Below are 22,683 nucleotides of genomic sequence, written 5' to 3'. Positions count from 1 at the left end.
CCAGTATGGCTGTTCTTATGTGACTGCAAGGACAAAGCAGTGTGCATTCTGTAAACAAAAGATGTTTTTTGTTAGAATCACCCCAACAGGGCACATGGGGCATTTGTTTTTTCACTGATTTTTAACAGAAGACTTCTTTATCAAAAGAGAAGGTACAATCTTACCTCCACTTCCCAATCAATGTACCCCTAACATTTTAGGGAAGACTACTTTTAGGTATAAGAAGGTAGTTTGGTATCTATGTTTATTCAATCCTTTAGGCCAGTGGCTCTCAACCTTTCCAGACTACTGTACCCCTTACAGGACTCTGATTTGTCTGTGAACCCCAAGTTTCACCTCACTTAAAAACTACTTGCTTACAAAATCGGACATGAAAATACACAGCACACCATTACTTTCTCATTTGTACCATATAATTATAAAATAAATCAATTGGAATATAAATATTGTACTTACTATACACTGAAATGTATCTAGAGCAGTATAAAAAAAGTCATTGTCTGTATGAAATTTTACTTTGTAGTTTAGTTTTGCTAGCGCTTTTTATGTTGCTTGGTTTTACAACAGGCTAATAGCTAGATGAGTTGATATACCCCCTGGAAGACTTCTTGGTACCCCAGGGCAGGGATCGGCAACCTTTGGCATGTGGCCCACCAGGGTAAGCCCCTTCACGGGCGAGACGGTTTATCAGCTGTGTCCACAGGTTCGGCTGATCGCAGCTCCCACTGGTCACGGTTCACCGTTCCAGGCCAATGGGGGCTGCGGGAAGTGGCGGCCAGCACATCCCTTGGCCTGTGCCACTTCCCGCAGCCCCCATTGGCCTGGAGCGGCAAACTACAGCCAGTGGGAGCTGCGATCGGCCGAACCTGTGGACGCGGCTGGTAAACAAACTGGCCCGGCCCACCAGGGAGCTTACCCTGGCAGGCCACAAGCCAACGGCCAATCCCTGCCCTAGGGGTACACGTACTCCTGGTTGAGAACCACTGCTCTTGGCCATGTTTGAATCTAGGGACCAAAGGCTAGCCAGCAAATGTTCTATAGCCATAGCTTAGAACACTGTTCTGTATTATCTCACTGTTACTTTAAACTCCTCCTTTCTATCTGTTGTATCTTTGGGACAGGGTCCATTTTATTTTATTTTGTGCCTGTACAGCACCCAGCACAACATCTGAGCCAGGTTGCTGATTGGGACCTCGGGGCACTACCCACTACTGAAACCACTAATGCTAATAATTTGGAATTATGTATTTAGAATCTTAAACCCCACTTGCACCTGAGCACCTTTCAAACTTATAATGGACCCCTGGAGTTGAAGGCTATTCACAAAGCAGCTAGTACCCCACCATCCTTCTTAGAATTCTCACAGCAGAAATTCCTTAAAGTACTGAAGAAGATCTAAACTACTTAATGAAATTCTGACCCATTTTCATTCTGTCTGGGGAAAGACAGTGAGGACATCCTAGGCCATTGGTAACAGAGATCACCAATGCCTATTTTCAAAATAAGTCTGCCACACACCCTAAAATATGCAATAATTCAGCTGATGCTCCAAAATCACTCAATTCAACAGACTTCAACTATCTCCTGGTATCTCTTTTCCCATCTCTGAGAAGGGAAATTGGGAAGCTTTCCCATGATAAACATGCACCTCTCAAAAAATGTAACTAAGCCAGAAGTAGGGGAAAGGAGAGGGGAAAGAAAAAATGATCTACATGAACAGGAGTAGGGGACAGAGAACGTCAGTAGCGATACTTTTGTTGACTCTGATACCATGGTGATACACCTACCTATTTCCCATTACCAGTCTCTGGAGTCCACCACCTCCATACATGATGACATTTCAGAATTTGTTATTCTGAGGACCAGTTTCTCTCTCTTTTTCTGTCTACCTCTCAATACTATGTTTATCTTTCCTCCCTCCTCTGATGACGCTTTAGCAGAAGTGTACATCTTCTTCTAAAGGGTTAGCTCATTAAATAAAATGTACTGTATTTGTTTAAAAGAAGAGAAAGAAAGGAAAAAGGAAGGCAACTGTGGGTATCATGCAACTGACATCAGGATGAAAGGACTCTAATAAATAATTCCTCAAAGCAGTTAGAAGCAATAGGTTGTGAATTTGCTTACTTTATTCCTTCTTCCAGCTATATAGCAACATTTTCAATTTGCTAAATTGTCTTTAGGCTCATGTTCAAGATGACTGTCAGGGAACAGACTCCATCTCAAAGGCAGATTAATTATCTCAGTGGCCAAAGATCTCAAAACTTGAAAGTGAGAGAGAAAAATTAGAACATGAAAGATTCGTTGCCTGCTTATTCTGAAACTGTCATTTATATTCTCAATATATAAGTGTATTTGATGAGCTGATTTAAATACTCTGAAGTGAAAGGGGCTTGATTGCCACAATCGTTGATATAGTTAGGTCATTTATGGTGGTTTTATATCACAAATGCACTTTATATCCATAAGAATGAAAATCTAGTCTTCTAAAGAAAGCCTCTATCACTGATATTCCTTTGATTATATTGTACACTGTATATGAAAACTCTTATAGGCAATTGATGAAATGGTTTAAATCACTTTTACAACAAAAAGCATGATTATATAGTGGGAAGCTGCAGTCAGACTCAGAGTGATTTTATATATATTAATAAAATCAAATTTTGCATTCATTGGATAGAGGGAAGAAAAAATATTTTTTACTAAAAATCTCAAAAGGAATCTATTAATAATGTAAAGTCCTCAGAGTTATTCCTAACCAGATGATAAGCATAATTCAAATATAGGATTTGAATGATGCCCTCAAGTGTCATTACTGATGGCATTAATTAATACATTCTAAGCATCATCTAAATAATCAGTTCCTGCATTGTGAATAATTGCTGAAGTCACAATTTTGCAGTTATTGTGAGAATAAATTATTGTTGAGTTTACCCCATCAAGTTTACTGCAGTTATACAATGATTTAATAATACTGCTTGCTTTTTGAACAGTTTCACATTAATTTTTCCACCCTTAAGTGCTATGTTGAATTTCAGTTTTAACTGCTGTCATAAATCATAAAGGATTATACCAAAAGTAACACAGAATGGAAAACTCAGAAGCCTACCTGAAAGATCTTCTAGGATGAGACTCACATTAGGTTTAGTAGTGTCTGACGGTGTTCTATCCTCTGAACTAATAAAGATTTCTTTCTGCACATTAATCAGAGAGGAAAAAGAGAGAAAATGAGGGGAAAAAAATCAGAGATTTGGCTTATTCTAATGAATGAAAAGATGTGCCATTTACAGATGTGATGTTTTCTTTTAAATAGAAACCATGAAAGGAAATGTACTGCTATTACTGTTCTTAGAAGACGTAAACCTTTATGTTGCCAAGAAAAATAAATGGAAAAGTGCATCCTTTGTAGTGGATATTAATAGACATTCTAAGAATGGTGATAGGCCATGAAAAGCAGTCCAGAAACCATAGTTGTTGCCTACAGAGGGGTTAATAGTGTAGTGTAGGCTCAGCTGTGGTAAGGGTTGTAGAGCCTTTCATCCCAGGGGAAGAACTGGGAGGCGGAATTCCTGCTGGTTGCAGAGAAGCTATGGCCTCAATTCCCACGGATTTAAATTTGGGGACATTCTTAAGCACTTTGTGGAAATGCAGCCTGTGTGTTCCAACTAGCCCCCTTAATGGATACAAATTATATTCCCCAGTTCCAGTGGCTAGTGCGTATAGTGAAGAGTAATGGCACCACTTCTTCTGAGACTCAGTGCACCCTTTGGAGGGTAAGGATTCTGCTTTGTCCTTATGACAAAGAACAGTGGGGCACACAAAAGGCTAACACCAGAGTAAGTGAAAGGCAGAATACGGCTCAGTATGATCAATGTAGACATTGACCAAACCCAATCTTTCTATTGGAGTAAGGCATATGTCACCATAGTGATTCAATCAACATAGAGTCTCTTAAAGAAAACCCCTCATTATGATGGGCTGGACTTTTACTGGGTCTTGCTTGGGCAGTTTCAGAGTCTCCTTCCCTTCCAAAGCCCTTTCCCCATTTGGGAAACTTACTCCAGTCTTTCTGGATTCACAGATGCAGTAATCTTCAGTCTCTAAATTCTCCTTTAAGAGGGTCTCTGGATTGTTTAGGGTGGCTATGTATGGCTAAACCCCAGATCTGAGTTTATCTTCAATCCCTCCTGGTAGGGTTGATAGACCTCTGATGCTGGCAAGGACTTATCAGCTGTCTTTCTCCCCTGACTCTGTTGCAAGAGTCAGATAACTGAGCTACAGCAGCTTTCCCCCTGGTTGTCTCCCCTTCCTGTTCCCTTTTAAGCATGCTTCCTCCAAGTGGTGCAGGCTCTGCAGGCCAGGTGTGACTATTTTGTACCGGTTGTATCCAGGGGAGCTTGTTAGCCTTCTTGTGATTGGGACTGAGGTATGCTCCATCATACACAGATATAGATTACCCTAAAGTTTGTGAAAATGTGGACTCAGATTGTTGTATTTCAACCCACCTCTATCATCAGTAGAATCAAAATCCTGAATCGCAACATTCCCAAACTTTGGGAAAATCTGACCTATGTGTAAATCTGACCTTTGCTGCTAGGACCGCTATCCATCTATGTATTCCAATTAGTGGAATTTTTTAGCTAAATCCATCTCTATATATGTACTATATAGGGCTATTTTTTTGTTGTTAGTTTATTATTTAGATAGGATCAGGCTCCAAATACAGAGAGGTGATCATAATTTTTTTTATAACTTCTATTGTCTGCTGTTTACCATAAGATTTAACATACTGCAGAATTCCAAGTTTGAGAACCTAATATAGATTATGGATTTTTTTTATTTTCAGTCATGACACAAATTCATCACATGAAGACAAAGATTAAGAAACGAAAGTAAAACCAAAAGCCAACCCTGTAAGAAACTCTAAGTAATAACTCTCATTGTAAACTACATTCATAGCACAGACAAACATTTTAATCTTCAGACACACAACATAGAAGCAAAATGGCCTGAGTATTACCATAAAATTCCAAATGAGACTCTACTTGTATTAAACAATAATTTAAAGCTCATGACACAACAAGGAAATAGAACTGAAGAACAAAAAGGAAATAATTGATATGGATACAACAGCAGCATCTTATCAGACTGGCCGGGTATTTTAGATACAGAAACTTGAATAGGCAATAGCCACCATTTAACAAGCTGTAAGCTGCTTTATACTTTTCATTGCATTGTTCATGTTATTTGCAATTTTGTCTCTCATTTAGATTAAGTGTCCTAGGATATGTCCTTTAAGACCCTGTGGATATATGTTTTATAATCCGTAAGGCACCAAATCCTTTAGACCATATTTATCTTTGTCATAATAACACAGCTCTTTAGATCAAAGAGCTCAACTTCAAGGAATGCAATATTAGTATGTAGGTAGCAAGACCTCTGAAGACATTCAGTAGCATGTTATTTACTATAGTATGACTAATGCAGAAAAATGGGGGGGAATTACAAAAGAATAAAACAATCTTCATAGTCATTAAGGTCAAAATTCTGCTCTGATTTTGTGAAACCACATAAGTGAGGTTGCAAATAAAGCTAAACTGTAACAGAGAAGCCAATGGAAAGATTTAATGGGATCAGGATCCCATTTCTGCCCAGGCCCACAGTATGCCACAACCTTCCTTCATTTTTTAACTCTAATCTTGTTAATGTAGAGCTACACTCAGGCCATGCAGTGCTGTAGAATACATCAAGATGAGTGAACACATTGCGTTTAGATGCCTAATTACAGAAACGTAGGGCTGGATCCTTAGAGGTGCTGAGTGCTCAGAACTGCACCTGAAGTTAGTGAGTGCTCAGCACCACTAACGCCTCCAAAAGAAACAAAACCAAACAAGTCCCCTAGATGTTCTAAATGTGCACTCAGATATTTGAAGGCATTCCAAATTAGTGGAAATTTCTGAAACTAGAGCTAAATGTCAGAAGAAAAACACAAAGGAGTTTATCATTCCCCGTCTCCCCGCAGTTCAGAGCACTCTCTAGCTGCCTCCTGTTGAAACTTTGCTTTAACATAGTAGGAACATGTGAGTGGATTGGAGGCAGCAACTGTTTGCAGGTTTGTAGAATAAAGTAGTGACCAGTATGAAGTCTAATATATCCCTTAAACTAGACCCCTATGTACATAAAGCTGTTGCTACAGACAAAAAATATTTAGCCTGCAATTCTATGCATTATGTCATTCACAATACAAAAGTAATGCATAATATTCATCCACTTACTCTTTGCTCAGGCTTATTGTTTCCCAAACCCTAGACTCTATGACATTGACCCAGTATTACCAGGACAGTTAACAGCGGAACAATATTTACTCTCTCTATTTTTTTCTGTTGCAGGAGGAATAAACACACATCATGCCGTATCCAGTTATACTGGTGTAAATCAAGAGTGACTCCCTTATTTACAAGTGTGTAAATGAGATCTGAATATGGCCTGTTGTCTATTGTAAATTTAAAAAGCTGTGAAGTGATTCATTAAATTGACCTTTAAATGCCTTGGAAAAATAAGAGAGCAGCTTAGTTATGTTTGTCTTGGGTGAAAAACAGCTGATTGATATGGACAACTTCTAGACAAGCTACTCACAAAAAGAATAAAAATAATCTGACTTCACAAAAGTGCTGTAAAATTTCTGGACTCCAGCCAGATTTTGTGTGTTAAATTTAACATTCTTTGCAAAAGGACCCAAGGAAAACAATTTTTTGCTGCTGCTACAGGGCTGCTGCAGGGGAAATGCATTCTGACAGTCAGAGATGACGAGTTCAAATGCTACTATCAGCTTTTCCTATGTACAGCAACTGAAAGCATTAAATGCTTAGATAACCAGAGGAGCCACATAGCTTAGTATCTGATAAACCTCCAAAGTAGAAAATTACATATTTCAGTTCAACAATCCCTCCTCTCCTTTCAGAATGGACTAACCCCAAGAAGTCACATCTCCCAATGAATTAAAAAAACACATAGTATATCATAGAATATTAGGGTTGGAAGAGACTCAGGAGTTCATCTAGTCCAATCCTCTGCTCAAATCATCCCAGTCAGGGCTTTGTCAAGCCAGGCCTTAAAAACCTCTAAAGGATGGAGATTCCACCACTTCCCTAGGTAACCCATTCCAGTGCTTTAAATAGCCATATGTTTTAAGTAGCCATATGTTTTAAATCGCCACTGAGCTAACTCAAGTGGATTAGTGAATAATAGATTGCTTTCAAAATACAGGAAGACAGAATTTCCTTTTTAACTTAGAGCTCATAATGGAGTTAGAAATGAAGAGAGAATCATTTTCAAGCAGCTTCACCAATTAGGTGATCTCGAATAGTTATAAGGACTTATTAGGCCTCTCCAGTGTAACTAACAGAATCGCTCTGCTGCAAAGATTACTGCAGCTGTCTCAGACTTGGGCCTTGGTTACTGGAATCCTTTCTGTGGAATGGATGAAAATTTGTACTAAATGGAAAATATATGTCACAAACAGATTATGAAAAACTGGAGGCAAACAGACAACTGCTTTGGTGGGTGTTGTATGTAATTATGCGACGCAAGGGAATTTCACGCAAGAAAAGAAAAGCTCAGGATGTGTGTCTCACACACATTTGATTATATAAAGGCAGGTTCTGCTATGCTTATTCAGGTCAAGTAGCACCTGTGGCCACAATAAATCTTATTTACTTCATTCCATCATGAAGAATTATTTGCTAGACAAGAGTAGAACATTTGGTTTTCCCAGCAAATAGGCAGTCAGGGCAAAATCCACCCGCATAAATGAATGATAGTTGGGAAGGTGAAATCTTCCCCCAATTGGGGACCAATGTGTGAGTCTTCAGCACAGCCTCCTAACAGCTGCTATTCCAGCTAATGGGTTTGAATAATCTTTTCACCAGCAATGTACTTTAATGGGAAGACTATCCTACCTCCCACGTCCCTGATCTAATGTATTTCTGTATGCATCTTGTTCCCCTGAATGGTATTTTGCACAAAAGGGGACAATCTGGCACAACATCTGTGTTTTAATGCCTTTCTTCACATTTGGGAGGGCCTTTAATTGTATACATTTTATTCACATGAAGGATTTCATGAATTATCAATAAAATCTGTCATCATATGTGTCACTGGAGTGGAGAGAGCAAATATGTAAGCCACAAGAACAAAAAAAATTCCTTGTACCTCAGTGATTACACTTTAAATATCCTCAGGCCCTACCTGGACTTTTAATCTGTCCTTTCTATTTTCTGTTTGATATAATGGAGTACACAGAAGTGGAAAAAATAAAATGTAACCCTTTAAAGTGTTAAAGTCTTTTGCATCTACTGAAAGGGCTTTCATATTGCTATGCTAGGAGGTGCTGAATGTGATAATCTGAAAACAATACAAGTGCTTTTACAAATCATGACAAAAGCAAGTGGGAAAGGAATATTGGGTTTTTTAACGTGACCTACAAAAATCATGTCCTTTGTTTTATATGAAATAAACAAAACATGAAGCAAAAGATTAAACACAGGGGTGAGCTCCCATTTCTTCTGGCATGCATACACCTTATTCAACTGCTTTGCCACTGTTTTTGCTTGCCAGATAGTGGGCTTTCATACCAATTGACAAATTACAAAAGAGCAGGTCTCTGGTTTGCCCAATCTGTTTCTCCAAGATATAGATGGAAGGAGTAACTAAAGAACTCACTGCCAGAGACAAGTAGTAGAAAGAAAAGGCAACTGTATGTTGAGCAGGCTACTCTACGTGCTTTCATAATAGAATGTAAGCTGGCATTCCACAGTTGTGGAGAACCACAAATATGCTAGCTTAATAGAAATTCCCTAGATCTTGCTTTGCTGAAATTTTAGCCAGGAGTACAGTACAGCACAGCAACTGTAAGGCACTACAGTGAATTGATTTATGTAAGGAACAGGTAAAGTACTCAACTGTATGAGGGACAACTGCTAAGGTGCAAGATTACCCATAGACACGGGTAAAATTGCATTTAAATTTCAGGCACCTCAACCCAGTCGTTACCCCTTTTACTTGGTTTTATTTCTAGAGGTGTCAGGGTTCTAAAATATGCAATCAGTGAATAAACAATGGCATTCTAAAACCAACTATATTTTGGCATTAATAGAATCACAGATACTTTATCAGTTTTTAAAAGACTACTGATATCTACTAAATAATTGCATTGCACAAGTCTTCAACTTTTTTAACCTCCAACCGACCTATTAATATGCATTCTAAATCACCAGAAATATAACCGATAACATCAAAAACATGTAAGCCTTTCCCTAAGGTCACATGGACAGAAAAAATAGGTAGCCGGGGAAGGTTCTTTTCAGTGTGAAGACTTGCCTCTGTGAAAAAGACACAGCTAGGTTTGTGATGGAAACTTCTTACACTGAATGTAATGCTGCTCCAATTGACTTCAATGGGAAGGCTTGAGCAAACTGCACATGATCTCTTGGTCATCTCCAAAGTCCTTTTCAATGGCTCTTAATTTCTAGTTAGTCTCTCTTTGGCTTCTAGGATGGTTGATTACATTTTTTTTATTGGTTGCGCTGGACTTTGCCTCTCCTTGGCTTCCCCATGTCACATGCAAAAGCAGACTGGCAGATTGCTGGCACTCAAAGAGTCCAACTTTACTGTGTAATAGTGTATTCCATATTAAATCTGCATGTGACTTGACAAATGTGAATCTGAGGATTTTGCCAAGAGCACAGTGGTTAAACCCACACATCATTCTCCATGGGTTTAAGGATTTGGGATGAACACATTAGAAGACTATTATCTCTAATGACAGAGTCTTGCATATAACCTGATGATTCTAGCTAGGACCTCTAATCTTCTGAAGGCACCAAAAAATCCTTTAAAATAACCCCATAACAATGGAATTATGTGCCCATAAATTTACTAATAAAGCACTCCCCACATCCCAAGAAATCATGTCAATGTCTTCATATTCTTCAATATTTAAAAAAAACAACTAACTATAACCTTACATGGTTAAACAGTAATATCTTTACCAATTCAGGGCCTCTCTAGTGATTTACAACTCACTGAGTATAGCTCAAAATATTCTTGTCTAATATACGTGTCGATAACGCTCAGGTAGTCAAATGATGACATCAGCCCACTTCCAAGTGAGAAAGTAAGATTTCTGCAGCTAGCAATCTTCTGTTATTCTATCACAAATGAAGAAAAGTTTCAATTTTGTTTTGTCACAAGTATACACTATTCAGTCTCTTATGCTGGTTTATGTAACATGCTGGGGGAGATATTAACTCTAAAATTTTTTTTTAAAAAAAGCTATTTTAGTTCTTACCAATTTTGTACTAAATTAAAAAAACATACATTTGCTAACTCTACTCTGATTAAACTAATTATTTGTATTGTAGTATGCTTTGAAGTGCCTAGGTTGTCATGTTGTTAGGTACAGCAAGTACTTATAATAAAATACATAGCACCTGCCTCTAACAGATTATAATCTATCATTAAGACAAGCCACAACAAGTAAAGAAAGCAAACATATCATTTCCTTTTTATCATATGCCAAAAAGACACTTCATTGTAGAACCTTAATTATTCAATTCTGCAGAAGATATTTTTGGCAAAATTAGATAGTTATAGTTATTCCTTTTAGCATGAGCCTTTCTTTATCCAGTTTTATCCCATGAGGTATTGTGAGATCCCCAAACTCTGAGAAAGCTGAATTATATTAATGGACTTTTTTTTGTACAGGCAATTAATTATATTGGAAGTACATTAAAGCAAATAATAAATCAATTTGTTCAGCTATTTTTTCTTGCAGACTATAAAACCCGTCCACCACCATACAACCACAGCTTTCTCATAAGCATTATTATTTTTGGGGGTTATTCAAGGACTCACCCATTCTCCATATTTAGATATTGCACTGCTCAGATAATTTAAGACAGAAAATGAAGTTCCCCATACTAGCTCAGTAGTCTCAGTAATTTCATAGAACTGCACTCTCACAAGAACATTTTATTGTAACCATAAATAAATACTTGTAGTATACTGCAGATAATTGATGTTAGCAGTGACTAACTGTTAATAACAGCTCCCTCGGATGGTCTAAATAAAGTTTATTTATGGACACAGGGGAGCTGTATAAAACATAGTATACGCAGCACAGACATCAAAAACAGATCAAATAAGTGATGTTTCAGTTATGTGTGAAGGTAATAAACATGCTTGCATTTGCTAAATTTATATGTATCTTACCTCACTCCTTTGCTCTTCAGTGGCACATAAGCCTCCGCATTTCTAGGAGTGTTATAGCATTTCCTGACTCTTCCAAACTATATTTTTCCTAAAGGCTTAAGGGTTTTTCTTCCCCTGTGGAATCCCTAATGTGTTGGTCGTGTAATAGCACTGAGTGCATCATGAACATTTTTTTCCACTCTCCTTTAAAACATCAATAATAGTGTGGATGGGTCTCGTCACACTTTCTATTAGGAATACATTCATCAATACTTTCTAAAGAATTAATACATTATTAAGACATACTCTACGGTTGTTACAGACATGAGTAGTATGTGTTCTCGTGTAATCCACGTGCCTAATGGGGCAATAACTCTTTAAGAGATCTATTGGTGGGGAGGGTAGGAATGAGTTGTATCTGGGTCATTGTTGCTAGGCTGATGCACAATTAGCTCACCACACTCAGAAGTTTTTGGAATTGGGTGCGGTCATTTTGGGGTATGCTCTATAGTTCTTTGCTGCTAAACTCAGACTCCATGAGGGCAAGTAGTCAGAGCAGCTGCTTTGCAAAAAAAGCCATGTGCACTGTGAAAAGCTGAGCCCCAAGTGCAAAAAGCAGTCTGTTTCCCCAAACTCTGATACATTTTGAAGCAGAGTTGGGTTTTTTAAAAATCTATGCACTTAACTGAGTAGTAGGTTAATTGGTTAGCTGCCTAGATATGTGATTTTAGCAGAGGAGAAAGAGTCTGCATGATTGGTCCCCAAAATTTTGTCTCATCCCTTCTTACCTGTAATCTTTCTGTGTCCCCTGGGACCAGGAGCCAGGGATCGAGGCTGGGGCCGAAGCTGTGACTAGAGCCACAGCCGGAGCCAGGAGTGGAGCTGTGGCAGGGGCCAGGAGTCGGGCCACAGTCGGAGGCCAAGACCGAGGCCGGGCCGTGGTTGGAGCCTGGAGCCAAAGCTGAGGCTTTGGCTGGGGGCTGGACTGGTCGGATGGTGCTCCCTCTCCACCCCCATGGGGGGTTCTGCACCCTGCCATGCCCCCCGAACATTCCTCCATGTCCGACTAGGGGGCACATTCCACAGTTTAGGGACCACTGGTCCGCATGGATTCCAGCTGAAAAACTCTACAGGCAAGAGGAGGGAAGATGTTGCTTGTGACTCAAACTATACAGATTTGGTGATCAAAGACTCAGAATCATGTGAGCTTAACCCAAGCTTTTGGAAACTGGGATTTCTTCTCACTGTGTTTCTGTGGGGACTGTCCTGTTTAGATTTAATTTTTCTTTATGTATAATGCTGAAGATAATGTACGTGGCTTATAAGATAACAAATAAATGTTATATTGTAAAAAAACAGTTTCTTTATAAAATTTTATAATATTGGTACTTTAAGAATTAAGTTAATCCCTTTTGTTCTTTTGGACTTGATTGTGGGGAGGCTGATCCTGTGCAACCCTTGCTGAAAATCCTCAATGCCTGAATTTTGGGTCTCCAGGTGCTTTTTTATGGGAGTTGGGTTTTTAGGCACTGGAGAATGGCAATGACAAACTCTAGCCCACCTAAAGGTTACAACAGCATATCAGCAGAAGGTATTATACATGTTTATAAACCATTGTTTTAAGTAACCTATTGACCTACTGGACTAACAATATATACAATCGACTAACCCTTTGTTAAAGAATGTTTGTTAGTTTATGAAGGGCTAATAAATTATATATAAATGTAACCTTAATATACAATGTGACCAATGTGGATATTTTTAAATATGAGCTCCATGGGACTATTGAGGTTTGCAGCTCTAAAAACAGAATTTTTAGGGGTAAAATCCTGTCAACAATGAAATCAATGTTAAAACTCCCATTGTCTTCAATAGGGCAAGAATTTCACTGTTGGTACTTCAGTTACAGTGGTGGTATTGATGGCACATTATCATCATAGTATCTTAGTGTATGCATTAATGAATGTGTCCTCCTGACCATGTTCAGAGGCCTGCCAACAGAGCATGCCATCCACCCACTTTTGCATTCAGGGAGTGGAAGTAGCCACAATATGAAAATCTGATGTCTCATTGCTTTAAGGCGTGAGAGAAATGGGCTCATTGTTTCCTCCCTTCCCAGGGGATATACGGAGCAACAGTCATATGGGTCCTTATATATAGAAGAGGAGTCTCAAACAATTTCATTCTTAGAAATAAATAAATATAGTTTTATGTTTGGGGTATTTTTCCCACTATAATGCTAACAATTTCAAAATTAAATCTGTTTTTGAAAACCAGCATTAGGTTTTGAAAATAAATATTTTTTAAAGAAATCCTTGTTTAAATGTACTTATAATGCACTTATAATGCTCCTTGAATAGGCCCATAACCTCTGGCTGAGTTACTGAAGGCCTCAAATCTTGGATTTAAAGACTCCAAATTACAGAAAATCCACCATTTACTGTAGTTCAAATCAACAAATGACCAGTGCCCCAGGCTTCAGAGGCGAAAAACTCCAACGGTCTCTGCCAATCTGACCCAGGCGATCAATCAGTTAAATTCTAAGTCTGTAGGCATGACCCACCAGACCAGGAAAGAACTCTCTGTAGTAACTTGGAGCCCTCCCTGTTCAATGTCCCATCTCCAGCAGTTTCATCATACCATATCCTCCATAAACTTAACTCGTTCGGTTTTTTACACCGCCCTGTCCCCTCAGAAGACTATTCCAGAACTTCATTTCTCTGATGGTTAGAAACCTTTGTCTAATTTCAAGTCGAAACTTATTTTGGCCAGTTTATATCCATTTGTTCTTGTGCCAAGATTGGCCCTTAACTTAAATAACTGCTGTCCCTCCCTGGTGTTTCTCTCTGATATATTTATAGAGACCAATTGTATGTCCCCTTATCCTTCATTTTGTTAGGCTAAACAAGCCAAACTCCTTAAGTCTCCTCTTGTAAGATAGTTCTCCATTCCTCTGATCATCCTAGTAGCCCTCCTCTGCACCTGTTCCAGTTTGAATTAATCTTTCTTAAACATAGGACACCAGAATTGCACAGAGTATGTCATATAATGTCTCATCCTTGCACTGTGTAGTGGTAACAACACTTTCCTGTTTCTTCCAGAAATACCTCACCAGATGCATCCTTGGATTGCATTCGCCTTTTTCACAACTGCATCACATTGGCAGCTCATAGTCATCCTGTGATCAACCAATACACCCAGGTTTTTCTCCTCTTCTGTCACTTCCAACTGATACATCCCCAGCTTATATAAAAAATTCTTGTTATTAATCCCAAAGCATGATCTTGCGCTTTCCACTGATACATTTCATCTCATTTATATTACTTCAGTTTTCAAGATCATCCAATTCTTCTTGTGTAATATTCCCATCCTCTTCTGTATGGGCAATATCTCCCAACTTTGTGTCATCTGCAAATTTTATTACCACATTCTCACTTTTTATGCCAAAGTCATTATTCTGTACACTATAAAGATTTCAATCAGTGTGAAGATAATTTACAGGTTCAGACAAGAATTTGTTCGGTGTTTCCTATATATAGTTAAATATACCGACTTTGAGAGATTAAACCGCACAACACAGGGCCTAAAGGTTCAATATCTTCAAAATAATGCAAGTTTTCAATTTATTTTTGCATACATATACACCTGGAATTTAATCTCTGATTTGTGTTACAGACAGGCATCCAAAACAATTGTGCAAAACACAATGACTTGTAGGAATTTGTAACAGCAGTTTCCAAATTACAGCCTATGGCCCCTGATGGTCCATGGAGCACTTGCTGTTAGTATGGAGAAAGTTGACTGGTGATATCGTCCTAGCTCATTCTCCTTGTTTCCAACTGCTAAATTGTACTGAAAGAAGCTAAAGCTACATAAAATGTTTTCCTATTATAACTTTCCCAAGTAAGCCCTTACTGTAGTTTCTACAGGGATGTTATGCAGTCAAAAATAGGAGGGCAGCAGGTCTGCACTAGTTGGAATGGGAGGAGAGTACTTATCCAGGAGGCACTCTTTCAATTACATTTTGCTTTGTGCTTTCAAAGAAGTGTAAGATTTGCATAATGTATAATACTATGACTCCAATATAGAGAGCTGAAAAAAGAGTCATCTATGCCTGAAACAGGATGACAATGAGAGATGGATGGGGGCATTTGATGATGCATGTGTGCATTTGCACACTGCTTTATTTAATGCTGTTGAAATGAAAGGGTAAAGTAATGTCAGCAAAACCTTTACTGCAGCATAGTTGCTGTATGTTAGCATATATCTGTGGTAACTCTGACATCAAGTAGTTGTTTAAATTGCAAAATTGATTGAATCCACAAGAGACCCTATCCCCCTTGGCCATCTAAAGAGGGGCAGAATCCATAAACTGTGCATTCTTGGTGGTATCAGGGTATTTAATTATTTTCCTATTAAAATAATCAAAGCCTAGAATACATCTAAAGAGAAACCATATGCCCTGAATATTTCAGAGTCAGACCTTTACTCTTAAATAGGTAAAATGCTACCTCCCTTCTCAGAGTTTTGATTAGATTAAAATTGGACACAGCCAGAGTGTGCAACTCTTAATTCACAACTTCCCAAGTATCAGAAAGGAAGAGGGTAACAAGGAAGTATTTTCTTGAAAAATAAAATCATCAGGGAAAATGGGCAAGGTGCTGCATGATCTCTTGGGACTTCTGAGTGGTGCATTTGCAAATATATTCGCAAAAATCTCAACCTTTATTTCAACATATGCATACGAAGTTTCTTTAGTAAGTTGTGTAAATACATACTGAAGCTCCCATGCTTGTCTGAATAGAAATATCTTGCACAGGGGAATGAAAACCCACATCGTTTTCTTTCAATTCTTTGTTGGGAGTAGGGCAGGAGTTCTTAACCATGGCCCAGGGTAGAGAGCATGCCTTGGCTCACTAACACGAGGTTCTCCTGGGATCTACCAGAAGCCAAGGGTATTGCAGAAAGATGTGTTGTCTATCCCCTTCCTGGTTAATGGCTCTGACTCCCAGATAGCTCACACAGCACCTGTGCTGCTGAGGCCTCCCCCAGCTGCAGGTCCCCTGGAACCTCACTGGTGGGGAGATTCCAAACTGCAGAGGGCAGAGCAGCATATGTTACTACAGATCCTTTCTGGAATAATTTATGCTGCGCTTTTATCCGTACCTTAAGCAGTCCATAGGAAGGATAATAAAAGTTCTGAAGCTCTTACCTTATGAGAGAAGCCCTGCATCATGCACAATGTATCTTACAAATGGTGCAATGAAGGAGGCTACAGTTCCTGCCTCATTACCTTCTTACCTTCCATGCTTTTGTATGCTTGTCTTAAGTAAACATCAAGCTTTTTGAGGTCCTCCCACCCCACTCACACAAATTATATGTATTCTCCCAGCACACAGGCGGGTTTACTGCACACTCATATTCCTTTTTTGCTACATTGACACTGCTGTTGTACATGGCATTTACTTTGAGTCACTCAATCCTGGAAGAAAAGCAAAAAGGAGATTACTTTTTAGGAGTCCCATCTGAGCAGGGGGATTTTACATTTTCCTATTTATGGCATTTTGGAAGTGACATGTAGATTCCTACCGTAAATCTGAAACCAGAAACAAAGCCCAGCACACATCAATGGTTGCTTTTGTATTTAAATTGCTTGAATAAAAAATGTAACTGTGCATCTTCCTAGGGAAATGTTCAGGTGTTTTGGCCCAAAATATGCGCTATCTTTAAAATGGTCATAATCTGGTATGTTACCCCATTAAGAAAAAAGAATCTCAGAAACATAGGGCTAGAAGGGACCTCAAAGGGTCAGCAAGTCCAACCCCTGGAGTGAGGCAGGACAAAATAAACCTAGACCACCCATGACAGGTGTTTGTACCACCTGTTCCTAAAAACCTCCAGTGGTGGGGATTCCACAACCTCCCTTGGAAGTATACTCCAGAACTCAACTCCCTTATAGTTAGAGTTATAAGTTTTTCCTACTATCTAGCCTCAATCTCTCTTGCTGTACATTAAGCCTATTACTTCTTGTCCTACCTCCAGTGGACATAGAGAATAGTTCATCTGTGTCCTATTTATAATATCCTTTAACATATTTGAAGACTTATCAGGTTACCTCTCAGTCTCCTTTTCTCAAAACTAAACATGACCAGGTCTTTTAACTTTTCCTTATCTGTCAGGTTTTCTAAACATTTTATTATTTTTGTTGCTCTCTTCTGGACTGTCTCCAATTTGTCCACATCTTTCCTGAAGTGTGGTGCCTATTACTGGACACAGTACTCCAGCTGAGATCTTCAGTGCTCAGTAGGATAGGACCAGTGCCGTAACAAGGGCGAGGCGAGTGAGGCACTTGCCTCGGGCGCACAAATCTAAGGGGCGCAGAAAAAGACAAATTAAGTTTTAATTAACAGGGAACAGGCACTGGGCGCGGCAGCCCCGAGCACTCAGCTAGGCTGGGCCCCCCCGCTGTCTGCACCCGAGGCCGCTTCAGGCCCCTCCCCCACCCGCCCGCTGCTCTTTACCCCGTTGCGGGGTGGGGGGGTCCCGTGCTCCAGGTGACCAGCAAGTGCCACGGGGCAGAAACGCAGAGCCGCCGCCATGGACCCCTCTCCGTGGCTGGGTTTCCTGCCTGAGCTCCGCGCTGCCCGGCTAGCATCATGGGCAAGCATCACACGGATGGCTTCTCCTGCAGGTACAGCCCCTGCCTGCATCCCCTTGCCGCCTGGCGTGGGGGACCCCTCTGCCCGGAGCACTCCTCCCGGGGTGCCGCTGGGAGCATGTGGCTTTTGGTTCCTGCCTGCTGCTCCTGGTGCTGGCCCAGACCACAGCCTGGTGGTGTGAAGGGGCCTGATTCCCCTCCCCCCCCCCCGCAACTCGGCACCTGAGCGCCGCCGTCTCCATCTGCCCAAGTCAGGGGCAGGTGCGGGGCTCGCCCAGCCGGGGCCAGGGCCTCTCCCGCTGGGCTGCCCTGGAAAGTGAAAACAGTGGCAGCCGGGGCTCCTATTCCTGCTGTGTAGGGAGGGGACCGTGCAGGGTTGGGGGGCACAGGGGCCAGGAGCCCTCCAGCCTCTCCCCCAGAGCCTGGGGGGTTCGTGCCCCTCCAAGCAGGAGCCTAAGCAGGGTGGCCTGAGGCTCCAAGATCAAGCTGTCTCAGTCTGGGGTGGGGGGCCCAGATCTGTGTCACTGGCCACGAGGTGCCCCCCACATGTCTGGGCCCCTTTTCCAGCAGCTAAGCCGCCTGGCTGCAGGCTGGGCAGGGCCGGTGCAAGGATGTTTCGCGCCCTAGGTGAAATTTCCATCTTGTGCCCTCCCCCGTCCCTGAGCCCCCGCCCTGAGGCGCCCCTCTCCCTCTGCAGCAGCTCCCGCCTTGAGATGCCCCCCCTGCAGCAGCTCCCCACCCCCCACCCTGAGCTGATTGGCGCCGCAAGCCTGGGAGGCGAGAGAAGTGAAGTAGCCACAGCATGCTCGGGGAGGAGGCGGGGCAGGGGTGAGCTGGGGTGGGGAGTTCCCCTGCATGCCGCCCCCCCCACTACTTGCTGCAGGCGGTTCTCCCCGCGCTCCTCTGCCCCAGCTCCCTCTGCCTAAATGCCAACGGCAACTGGGGCGGCCGAAGATCTGACAGCTGTGGTCGCTGCCAAAGAAAATGCCGCCCCCCAAATCCTAGTGCCCTAGGCGACTGCCTACGTTGCCTAAATGGTTGCACTGACCCTGAGGCTGGGACTTTGGTACGGGTGATGGATGGACAGTGCCCCGGGGTCTCCAGCCTGATCTCCCGGGCAGGGTCACCCTGGGACAGCGCCAGCCTCAGTCCAGCGAGGCAGAGGCCAGGCTGCCCCTCCCTGCCTTCACAGCAAGGGCACCGAGAGCAGGGGCCGCCCCCAGGCAGATCAGCTGGACCACTGAGGTTGGTGGATCACAGATCCCAGCCCTAGGTGCTTCAGATATGACACTTTTCCCCCTTTTTTTTTTTTAAACAAAGTTACTACTATAAAATTATATGGAGGGGGAGGGCGCAATTTTATATTCTTGCCTCAGGCGCAAAAATAGCTAGTTATGGCTCTGGATAGGACAATTACCTCCCGTGTCTTATATATGATATTCACGTTAATACATCCCAGAATGATATTTTCACAACTGCATCACATTGATGACTCATATTCATTTGTGAACTACTATAACCCCCAGATCCTTTTCAGCAGTACTAATCCACCTAGTCAGTAATTCTCCATTTTATAGTTGAGCATCTGATTTTTCCTTATTAAGTGTAGCGCTTTGCACTTGTCTTTATTTAATTTTATCTTGCTGATTTCAGACCAATTCTCTAATTGGTCAAGGTCGTTTTGAATTCTAAACCTGTCCTCCAAAGTGCTTGCAACCCTTCCCAGCATAGAGCCATCCACAATTATCCATTATCCAAGTCATTAATGAAAAAATTGACCAGTACCAGATCCAGGACTGACCCCTGTGGGACCCCATTACATATGCCTTCTCAGATTGACAGTGAATCATTGATAATTACTCTGAGTATGGTCTTTCAATCAGCCATGCACCCACATTATAGTAATTTCATCTAGACCACATTTCCCTACTTTGCTTATGTGAATATCATGTGAATCCTTACTAATAACAAGATACATCATGCTTACTGCTTAGAACCATGCATGTACTCACAAAAATGTCCTTTGACATTTAGTTTGTAACTCTTCTATAATGTTTTGCTTCTGGAGTAATACTATTAGCACTGAGCTCAGTCTGGTAGTAAAATTTCCCTCTCTTTTAAAAATAGAGCCCCATAACTAAAAAATTTGAAAACTGGCTGAAAATTAAGCCAAAATGAGTAATTGGCAGCTTTATGTCTGGTCATTGGAGAAAGCACTGAACATCGTGTTGGCTTGTATCTTATCGCACTAATACTTAGTGACTGCTGTAAAAGACTTAATGAGCTTTCAGATGCTATGCTGTGTGTGTCAGGAAGCTTCAAGAGAGATGCTTCTAGCTCTGATTTCCACTTTTTTCCCCTCTATGTTGTGTTATCCAATGTTTCTTTTTGTACATTTGAAAGACGGAGAATTATCAGTGTCTCTGGATGAGATTGTGTATTTTAGGAGCAGCTATCATTAGATTTCAGTACATTCAACTCCCCTTTAATCCCAGTTATATTATCGTGTAGTACTTCACAAAGCAATACAAAGTAATGCTTGATGGTACACGGAACCCAGAAAACCCAGAATTTTCAAAGGAAGTTTGGCCGAGAACACAAATAAAAGCAGTGTAATTCATAAAAATCACAATCAAATGCTGATAAGAAGCATGGTTTAAGAATTGTTTGCCTTTAAGAGTAGTTTTGGTCCTTCTTATTTCATAGATATTTAAAAATATAATTAAACTATGAACTATTTTAATCTTTACGAGTACAGCTGGCACCCACGAATTCCTTGATTGAAGAAAAAAACAAAACAAAACAACCAATCACCTCCTAAAATGCATTGGATCTGAAAAAAGCTCCCATGGGATATTGATATGAATTATAACAATTTCTGCTTTACAACAAAATTCATGTAGAATTTAAATTAAATCACACACCAATTAGCAACATGTTAATGAAGTAAACCAGAAGCTTAATAGACAGGAAAAGGATAACTGCCTCCAACAGTTACACTGAGTGCAATTTGTTACAAAAGTTGCCTGCAGGTAAATACGTTATCCTAAACAATATATTTCAGTTTGTGATGACAAACTGATTCCTATTTGCAACAAATTACATTTTTTGCAATAAACAGACTAGGAATATGCAGTAGATCCTGCCATGGATAATATTGCCATTTTACTTTGTGAGAATGGAGCAAGACTAGCACACAAGAGGTTTCTTCACCATTTGATTGCAACACCTGACATTATTAAGATGCAATATAGTGGGTGAAATTCTGGCCACAGTGAAGTTAATGAGACTTTTGCCACTGATTTCGGTGGGGGTCAGGATTTTACCCAGTGTGTGTATGACAGAGCTCACAAAACAAGTGATAAAAATACACTGTGCATACTAGGTAGACCAGTGTTTCTCAAACTGGGGCCGCTGCATGTGTAGGGAAAGCCCCTGGCAGGCTGGGCTGTTCTGTTTACCTGCCCCGTCCGCAGGTCCAGCCGATCGCAGCTCCCACTGGCCGCAGTTTGCCGCTGCAGGCCAATGGGAACTGCTGGAAGCGGCAGGCAGCACGTCCCTTGGCCTGTGCTGCTTCCAGCAGCTCCCATTGGCCTGGAGCAGCAACCGTGGCCAGTGGGAGCTGCGATCTGCCAGACTTGAGGACGGGGAAGGTAAACAAACCGGCCTGGCCCACCAGGGGCTTTCCCTACACAAGCGGCGGCCCCAGTTTGAGAAATACTGAGATACTAGGAACCATACCAGATAAACCAGCTGTATATATTCTCATTTTCAAGTCTTCCCTCACCTGTGTTTCACCAACAGTCATTTTTCATGATTCTCACTTGTCTACCTAAATATTTTTCTCACCACAGACAAAGATTAAAAAATAAACCTATTTATGCCATTTTAGAACAGTCAGTGTAACTAATCTTTTTTAATGGGCCTACTGTTTCCCCGAACTACTTTTTTTTTTTTAATCTCTGGGTAGAAGCCACCTGTTCATTTGGCTACCAATAACTCATTCTGTTTTCATGCTGCCCTCCTATACATTTGTTTACATAAAGCATAACTGACCATATATTATAAATTGGGTGCTTTCCCACTTTTCCATTTCCACTAGAGTTTGTCTTGCAATTTATTGTTGAAAAATGGATCTAGTTTGTTCTGGGAAGTGACTCATTGACCTAAATAGATATTCCATTGTTCTTTCACATTTATAGTACCGTGGCACCCTACCTCCTCATTCTGTACCATGCAAGCACATGATCTAAAAAACCTGAAAATCTAAGAACTTAATAGGATCATACATGTGCATAAAAGTCTGCAGGATCAGTTCCTGGCTAAAGGAAGACAAAAAGACAGAAAGAAAGAAAAACTTGTTTTCCAGACCAATTTTCCAGACACAGAGGGCTGGAATAGTTCAGAGAATAATCAAATAAACTTCCAAATTTTTGGGTGCTTTCCCAGACTTGGTTAATTCAGAATATTTTCAAGCTCATTCACCTTTAGTCAATAAGGGCAGTATTGAGATACCCTTATGCTCATTGAGTGGCTCCTTATTCCAGGAGTAGTCTATTTGACTTCAACAAGAATATTCACAGAGTAAGGTTGCTATGCCAACAGTGTTGAAGTACCAGAAGCTCCCCTAATTTAAGTAATCTAGAGCAGGGAGGGTCTCAAACTTCATTGCACTGTGACCCCCTTCTGACATAAAAAATTACTTCACGACCCCAGGAGAGGGGACCGAAGCCTGAGACTGCCTGAGCCCCACTGCCCCAAGTAGGCAGGCCAGAGCC

At 40.9% G+C, this 22,683-nt stretch overlaps 1 long non-coding RNA gene across 3 annotated transcripts in view; it reads right to left on the bottom strand.

Moving 5' to 3' along the window:
* The window catches only part of LOC123377759, a 179,431-nt gene that overhangs the window by 35,736 nt on the left and 121,012 nt on the right, over positions 1-22,683 (bottom strand). The window contains exons 3-4 of one of the 3 annotated variants that reach the window (XR_006582316.1): positions 3,107-3,191; positions 2,138-2,261 (exon numbers count right to left, since the gene is read on the bottom strand). The exons of the other annotated variants lie outside the window; for them this stretch is intronic. This is a non-coding gene — a long non-coding RNA (uncharacterized LOC123377759). Of the gene's footprint in view, positions 1-2,137; positions 2,262-3,106; positions 3,192-22,683 lie in introns of those variants that run through there. 3 annotated transcript variants of the gene reach the window in all.

This window comes from Mauremys mutica, chromosome 9 (assembly GCF_020497125.1).
Source record: "Mauremys mutica isolate MM-2020 ecotype Southern chromosome 9, ASM2049712v1, whole genome shotgun sequence".
NCBI classification, from domain to species: domain Eukaryota; kingdom Metazoa; phylum Chordata; order Testudines; family Geoemydidae; genus Mauremys; species Mauremys mutica.
This window is presented reverse-complemented; position numbering and strand designations above follow the sequence as displayed.